At 32.4% G+C, this 9,074-nt stretch overlaps 1 long non-coding RNA gene across 1 annotated transcript; it reads left to right on the plus strand.

Annotated features, from left to right (window-relative positions):
* Positions 1-8,421: 8,421 nt before the first annotated feature.
* Positions 8,422-9,039, plus strand: LOC107827440 (uncharacterized). The gene is made up of 2 exons (XR_001657524.2): positions 8,422-8,691; positions 8,780-9,039. It is a non-coding gene; the product is annotated as an uncharacterized LOC107827440 (long non-coding RNA).
* Positions 9,040-9,074: the final 35 nt, after the last annotated feature.

Raw genomic sequence — 9,074 nt, forward strand, 5'->3', positions numbered from 1 at the left:
ACATAAATAAATAAAACAAAAAATATAAAATTACACATATACCCTCATCTTCTCCAACTCCATCTCCTCCTCCACGGACCACCCAAAACATTAGAACACACAATTCAACCCAAAAATTAGAAGCCCAAGTGATTTAATCCCAGAAAGAAATAAAAACATCAAAAGCCAATAAGTCATGGCTCACACCACCATATCATCACCACAACAAGGTCATTGTTAAAAAAAATGCAACAATGGCAAAGGTAGATCGAAAATTACAACTGCTTGGGTACCATATCTATTGAAGCTTATCTACATCAACAAAGACATAAACGGACTATTTTCATTTATAGCTCTCTTCCAAAATTTTGTTTGTCATTTCCGCCATCGCCAACACCAATTTCAGAATAAAAAATTCAACCTCCTCTTCAAAATAGATTGGAAGCTTGAGATTAATGCAAAATATGTATATTTAAGAGAAAATCTGAAAGAAAAAGAAAAAGAAGGGATTTGGTGGGGGGAGGTGTTGGCTGGCGGAAGAGAGAGATAGAGGAAGGGTGGGGAAGATGAGGAGATTGCAGACACATGGCATAAAATAAATAATTAGATTATATTTTTATTAGTAGACGCACTTCTATCGTGGTGTTTTACACATGCTGAGTCCTGGTCAAAAGCGATGTGTATTAGACACACTTTTAAAAGGTTAAGTGTGTAATATTATTTGAGTGCACAGAAAGTGTGTAGCAGGGATTTGGTCCATTGTTGTGAATAACTTAAAGATTAAATTTCCTACTTTATGTCCATCATCTTTACTTTTTATGTCTATAAAAGGCCATGTAATTGCAATGGAAAAATACACCAAAGTGAAAGAAGAAAACACTTCTCCCTTCTTTCTATCTCTTCTTATTTACATTTTACTGCATTACTTTTATTTTATAACACGTTATCACCACGAAGCTCTAATTTTATTCTTTAACTCCCGCTAAGTTGAGTCATATTTTATTAAGGTATGTATCATTATAATCATCTTATTTATGGCGGTACATATCATATGCTCACTGTTTGCAGATTACTTGTGCGCTTGGGCATCTTAAATAGTTTAAGTACATTACATTGATTAAATAACTACTTCCTTCCATGCTCAATTCTTAGAGGACCTCAAAGTCATCAAACTAGCTATGCACTAATGTCATGGACTTCCTGGATCAAAATATATCTTTAAGGCATTTTGAAGAACTGTGAGAAATGAATTGACAAGATAATTTTTTTAATTACTTTATATTTATTGGAACATATAAATAATGTTAGTCACGTTTAATTCTATTAACACATATATATCAATAATAAGTGAAATGAAACAAGTATGTAATTTCTACTTTATGGCAAGAATAAAATGAAATAGTAGATTGTTAACATGATATAGCTCTATTTTCATTTCGTTTAACTTAATCATTTTGTTTTCATTAATTATTTATTATTATAATTATTTATCTAACTTATTCATCTTTTATGATAGTTTTCACTATGTCAAATTTATCAAAACTTGAATTTGTGGCACTTGACATCACCGGAAGGAACTATTTATTATGGGTTCTTGATGCTGAAATTCACCTTGACGCTAAAGGTCTTGAAAATACTATTATACAAGGAAATGGAGCATCAAATCAGGATAAAGCGAAGGTCATGATTTTCCTTCGTCATCATCTACATGAAGGGTTAAAAACTGAATATTTAACCGTAAAAGATCCACTTGAATTATGGATTAATTTGAAGGATCGATATGACCACCTAAAACTTACGGTATTACTAAAAGCTCGGTATGAGTGGATACATTTAAGGTTGCAAGACTTTAAAATCGTAAGTGAGTATAATTCTGTTATCTTTAAAGTAGGTTCTCTATTAAAATTATGTGGAGACACTATCACAGATGAGGACTTATTGGAAAAAATATTTTCTACTTTTCACGCTTCAAATGTGGTGCTACAACAACAATGCCGTGAAAAAGGTTTTAAGAAATATTCTGAGTTAATCACATGCCTACTTGTGTCTGAGCAGAATAATACACTATTAATGAAAAATCAATGAAGTTCGTCCCACTGGGTCAACTCCATTTTCGGAAGTGAATGTTGTAGCAACATATGATAAGTTTGAAAGAAAATAAAATAATTACCGTGGTCGTGGACATGGTCGTAAACGTGGACGTGGCAGGGGGCGAAACAATTATCGTCATTATGGTGGAAATAAATTGGAGAACAATAAGGGTTATCAAATTAATCATTCAAAAAGTAAAGCTAGTATGTGTCACTGATGTGGTATGAGAGGTCATTGGGCACGCATTTGTCGTACGCCAGAACATTTTGTCAAACTTTATCAAGCCTCCCTCAAGAAAAAAGAAAATAATGTGGAGGCACACTTGACTTTTCAAAATAATGATGATGAAGCAGGTCCCTCAAATAAATATGATTCTAAGGCACATCTTGCATATAAAGATGATGATTTTGAAGGCCTAACAAATATTACTCATTTAGAAGTTGGAGACTTCTTTGAGGATATTGATTGAAGAACTAATCATCTTACTGGGGAATGAAGCTATAAAAGTTGTTATTTTTATGTTTGCAACTAGTTTATTTTTCTTGAGTGTATTTTCCTAATGCATCATTTGTTGCTAGTTTCTACATTCCTAATGTATTTCTTAATGTTTTTTTCTGCTTGTCTTTCATATTTCTTATGATGTATTATTTTTTTTTTTATGAAGAATATGAAAATTCTCCAATCTTCAGTTGGACTCAAGATTAATAAAGATGATATATGTCTTCTGGATAGTGCTACAACACACGCTATTTTAAAAGATAAGAGATATTTCTCTTATTTGGTAATGAAAGAAGCGAATATTAATACAATATCCAGCAGTACAAGATTAATTGAAGGTTTTGGAAGAGACAATTTATTACTACCAGGAGGAACAAATTTGGCTAGTGATGAAACACTATATTAAAGAAACTTATTAAGTTTCAAAGATCTTCGCCAAAATGGCTATCATATTGAGACTACAAATGATGAAAAGATTGAATATCTTTATATTACTACAATAATGTCTGGTAAGAAATATGTGCTTGAAATGTTACCTGCTCTTTCCTCCGGCTTATACTACACTAGTATTAGCAGGATTGAAACACATGCCATAGTAAACGAGAAGTTTACTAATCAAGATAATTTTATTATTTGGCATGACCGGTTGGGCCATCCTAGTTCTAATATGATGCGTAAAATAATTGAGAATTCACATGGACATGCAATGAAGAATCAGAAGATTCTTCAATTTAAGGAATTCTCTTGTGTTGCATGTTCTCAAGGAAAATTAATTATTAGACCATCAACTATTAAAGTTAGGATGAAATCCCCTGCATTTCTGGAACGTATACAGGGTGATATATGTGGGCCCATTCACCCTCCATGTGGACCATTCAAATATTATATGGTTTTGGTAGATGCATCTACAAGATGGTCACATGTGTGCTTACTATCAACTCGCAATATGGCATTTGCGAGATTGTTGGCTCAAATAATAAAGCTAAGAGCACAATTTCCAGATTATGCAATTAAGACAATTCGTCTTGATAATGCTGGTGAGTTTACATCCCAAGCCTTTAATGATTATTGTATTTCAACTGGGATAACAATTGAGCATCCGGTTGTTCATGTTCATACACAAAATGGTCTAGCAGAATCATTGATCAAACGTCTCCAATTAATTGCTAGACCAATGCTTATGAGAACAAAACTTCTCATTTCACTATGGGGTCATGCTATTTTGCACGTAGAAGCACTTGTGCGGATAAGGCCCGCAAGTTATCATAAAGTCTCCCCATTGCAATTGGCTTTTAGTCAGGAGCCAAATATTTCCCATCTTAGGATCTTTGGTTGTGCGATATATGTTCCAATTGCTCCAGCACAACGCACAAAGATGGGTCCTCAAAGAAGGTTGGGGATATATGTTGGATATGAATCTCCTTCTATTATAAAATATCTAGAGCCGATGACTGGAGATTTATTTACGGCAAGATTTTCTGATTGCCATTTTGATGAATCAGTATATCCAACATTAGGGGGAGAAAATAAGCAGCTGAAAAAGAAGATAGATTGGAATGCATTATCACTGTCTCATTTAGATCCTCGAACAAATCAATGTGAACAAGAGGTTCAAAAGATTATTCATTTACAAAATATTGCAAATCAATTGCCAGATGCATTCACTGACCTACCAAGGGTGACTAAGTCACATATTCCAGCTGCTAATGCTCCAATTCGAGTTGATATCCCGGCAGGACAATTAATTAAAGCAAATGAGTCTAAGCCATGCTTGAAACGTGGTAGACCAATCGGTTCTAAAGATAAAAATCCTCGAAGAAGAAAAGGAGCAAGTGATCAAAGTGAACATAACACATAGGTAGTGGCTCAAGAAGAGCCCCAAGACGTAACAAATGATAAGATCTTAGGAGAGGTCCAGGTACCTAAAAATAATGAAAATGAAGAGATATCAATAAGTTATGTCTCAACCGGGAAAAGATGAAACCGAAATAATATTGTTATCGAAACATTTTTGCTTATAATGTTATTGTTGAAATAATGCAACAAGATGAGGATCTTGAACCAAAATCTGTCAATGAATGTAGATAGAGAAATGATTGGCCAAAATGGAAAGACGCTATCTAGGCAGAGTTAACTTCACTTGGAAAACGTGAAGTCTTCGGACCCATAGTTCGAACACCCGAAGGCATAAAGCCAGTAGGGTATAAATGAGTTTTTGTGTGAAAACAAAATGATAAAAATGAAGTCGTTAGATATAAAGCGCGACTTGTGGCACAAGGGTTTTTCCAAAGGCCTAGAATTGATTATATGGAGACATATTCTCATGTAGTGAATGCTATCACCTTCAGGTATCTCATAAATATGGCAGTGCAAGAAAAACTTGTTATGCATCTAATGGATGTTGTTACAACCTATTTATATGGATCATTAGACAACGAAATTTGTATGAAAGTACCTGAGGGATTTAAAGTGCCAGAAGCATATAAAAGTTTTCGAGAAGCTTGTTCAATAAAGCTTCAGAAATCTTTATACGGATTGAAACAATCAGGTCGTATGTGGTACAATCGCTTGAGTGAATACCTGTTGAAAAAAGGGTACAATAATGATCCAATTTGTCCTTGTGTCTTTATAAAAAGGTCTTGATTTGAATTTGTTATAATCACCGTGTATGTTGATGATTTAAATATCATTGGAACTCTGGAGAGCTTCCAAAAATAGTAGACTGTTTGAAGAAAGAATTTGAAATGAAAGATCTTGGAAAGACAAAATTTTGTCTTGGTCTACAAATTGATTATATGAAAGATGAAATATTTGTCCATCAATCAACATACACTGAAAAGATTTTAAAGCGATTCTATATGGATAAAGCACATCCATTGAGTACCCCGATGGTTGTGAGATCACTTGATATAAAGAAAGATCCATTCCGACCTCATGAAAATGATGAAGAGCTTCTTGGTGCCGAAGTACCATATCTTAGTGCAATTGGGGCATTAATGTATCTTGCCAATAATTCCCGACCAAATATAGCTTTCTCAGTAAGCTTATTGGCAAGATTTAGTACTTCGCCAACACAAAGACACTGGAATGGTATTAAACATATATTCAGATACCTCCAAGGGACCATTGATATGGGTTTATTTTATTCAAATGAATCCAAGCCATCATTGATTGGTTATGCAGATGCAGGATATTTGTCTGATCCACACAAAGGTCGATCTCAGACAGGCTATTTATTTACAAGTGGAGGTACAACCATATCATGACGTTCGACAAAACAAACTATGGTTGCTACTTCTTCAAATCATGCAGAGATAATAGCCATTCACGAAGCAAGTCGAGAATGCGTTTGGTTAAGATCTATAACTCAACACATTCAGCAAACATGTGGTCTTTCTTCGAAAGAGAATATTCCAACAATATTGTATGAAGACAATGCTACATGCATAGCTCAATTGAAAGGACGATATATCAAAGGAGATAGAACAAAACACATTTCACCGAAATTCTTTTTCACTCATGATCTTCAGAAGAATGGTGAAATAGATGTACAACAAGTTCGTTCAAGTGATAATTTGACTGATTTGTTCACTAAGGCGTTACCAACCTCAATATTTGAAAAGCTGATATATAATATTGGAATGCGACGTCTTCGAGATATTAAGTGATTTTTCATCAGGGGGAGTAACTACACGCTGCACTCTTTTCCTTAACCAAGGTTTTGTTCCATTGGGTTTTCCTGGTAAGGTTTTTAATGAGGCAGCAAGCAATGCATATTATAAATAACTATGTACATCCCAATATTTTTTTTGTAAGTTTTTAATGAGGCACATTATCTTACATAGACATCCAAGGGGGAGTGTTATGAATAGTTTGTACATTAGATATTACTTTAGATACTACATTGGATACTACATTGGATGCCCATGTTGTGAATAACTTAAAGATTAAATTTTCTACTTTATGTCCATCATCTTTACTTTTTATGCCTACAAAAGGTCATGTAATTGCAATGGAAAAATACACCAAAGTGAAAGAAGAAAACACTTCTCCCTTCTTTCTATCTCTTCTTATTTAAATTTTACTGCATTACTTTTATTTTATAACAATATCTACATAGTCCGTCTATTTTAATTTGTTAGGTTTAGTTTGACTTGACATAAAGTTTAACACATAAATGAACACTTTTGAAACTTGTGATCTTAAGTACGCCATAACATTTGTGTGGCTATAAAACTTTTGAAACTTGTGGTCTTAAATAAGTCATATTATTTGTCTGATTATACAAAATTTTCATTAAAGAAATATAGGAATGCGCTAATCGTATTAAAAGGGACTAATAAGAAAATAGTACCAATATTTTTTAAACGAAGGCAGCAACAGTTATCCCTTAAACAAACCATCTATCAGGGAAATTCTCTTTATAAAATCTTTTGATAGTCTAAATATAAAATATTAAAAAGAAAGGGGATATTAATAATAGTCAGACAAATATTAATTTGGTGCAACACAAAAATTATGGACTGAGAAAACTTTTCCCCACTCATATGCTAACTTGAAAACTTTCTAAATCTACCACAAATAATGTGTCCTTAACCAATGGCTCCAATATCTAAAAATAAATAATAAAATTGGTTATTTCATAGTGATTTTATGCTCGTGATTGAGTTCTTGAGATTTATAAACTTGGAAAGGATAACTATCAAAAGATATGATTGAATGATTAAATTAACTAAGTAAATGCATAAGAATCGGTAGTTTTCACCATATAAATGGAATAAAATGAAAAAAAGAGCAAGAGATCAATTGAAATACAAAGGACAGGAAAAAAATCAAATGCGATAATAATTTTGTTGGTTATGAAACCAAACACCACAAAATATAGTTTTGAAACATAAGTAATCTTTATTTGAAACTTGGAACCAAAATTAACTTAATAGCACTATAATAGAATAGGAAAAAAGAGCAAGGAAAATTAATTGAAATACAGACGATGACAAAAGGAAAAAAAGAACAAATATGATGCCAATTTAGTCGGTTTTGAAACCAAACACCATAAATACAATTTCAGAATTGATCTTTATTTGAAACACGAAACCAAAAGAAAATGATATATTACACACATAAAACCTAAGAAAACTTAATGACACCATAAAATCAACATTAGTTAGTAGATAGTCAGGAATAAGATATAAGATAAGATTTTGTATTTCCATAAGCATATTACTTTTTTGCTTGTGCTATTTGTGGTGTCATATATGTCTTCCTACATTCCAAATGATATAATTCTTTGACAATTCAGAAAAAGTGATTCATAAAAGTGAGAACATAATTACTTGGCCACCTTCTTACACATATGATCCTGTTCTATACGAAGCTTTGACTTAATTACCCGTCATGAAGTATTCCGTGAGAAAAGGTCAGATGATACATCTCCCAGTTCTTAAGAGGTATAATTAAAATTACAATAATAAACGGACTTTGAGTTTCTTAAAAACGTGACATTGAGGTTTTCTTAATGCAGATTAAGACGTGGTTTTTTTTCACAATTCATTGGCTCACAAGAACTTCTATATATGAACGTGACTTTTCATTACAAGTCACCAATAATTAATTTTTGAACTAAACGGTTAGTTGCAAAATTGGAGGGTCACAACTTTTCTAGAAAGACAAATCAAATTTAAATATTAATATCATTTAAAAATTATTATTAAACAATAGTACTTATTTAGAATTAAAATGTTTATGTTATTTAGAAGGGCATTTTGGTAATTCAACTTTTAACTTTTGGGATTTCCACTTTTATAATAATATAAATAAATATAAATATAAATAGATAACACCATCTTCTCCATTCCTTTACCTTTCTTCACCCAGTTTATCTCTTTCTTCATCTTAATCCATTTTAAATTCTCTCTCTGTTTATTAAGTTTATTTTTTATCTTTTTTTTTATTTTATTCATCCTTCATTATTACCCAAATTAATTTTAAAAGAAGAACACCCATTGTAAAAGAGTAATGAGGTTTAATGTATTTTGTGGTTATGGGCAGCCTGCTTCCTTGAGAACATCAACGACAAATGTTAACCCAGGAAGACGTTTTTTTGGATGCAAGTACTACGGGGTAATCATCTTTCAAATCCTCATATTTTATGTGATATAATATGGCTAAATTTTGCTTTTATTTTTAATGGTTTGGTTAAAATTTTCAGGCTAAGGATCGTGTGGCTTATGGATTTTTCCAGTGGTATGATCCATAATTTCCTGGCCAATCGAAGGTGATAATTCTTGGCTTACAGAAGGATAAAATGGAACTTGAGGCTGAATTGAAGAATTTTTTTTTTTGGAAGATGTTGCTTATTATTAGTATATGTTTCAATGTGTATTTTTGGTTGTTCAAATGCTAGGAAGTGTTGTGTAATCTGAAACTTGGTTGTTGGTTTTGTTTCAAATGCTAGGAAGTGTAATCTAAGACTTGGTTGTTGCTTTTATTTCAAATGCTAGGAA

The sequence above is a fragment of the Nicotiana tabacum genome, chromosome 22 (genome assembly GCF_000715075.1).
Source record: "Nicotiana tabacum cultivar K326 chromosome 22, ASM71507v2, whole genome shotgun sequence".
Lineage (NCBI taxonomy): Eukaryota > Viridiplantae > Streptophyta > Magnoliopsida > Solanales > Solanaceae > Nicotiana > Nicotiana tabacum.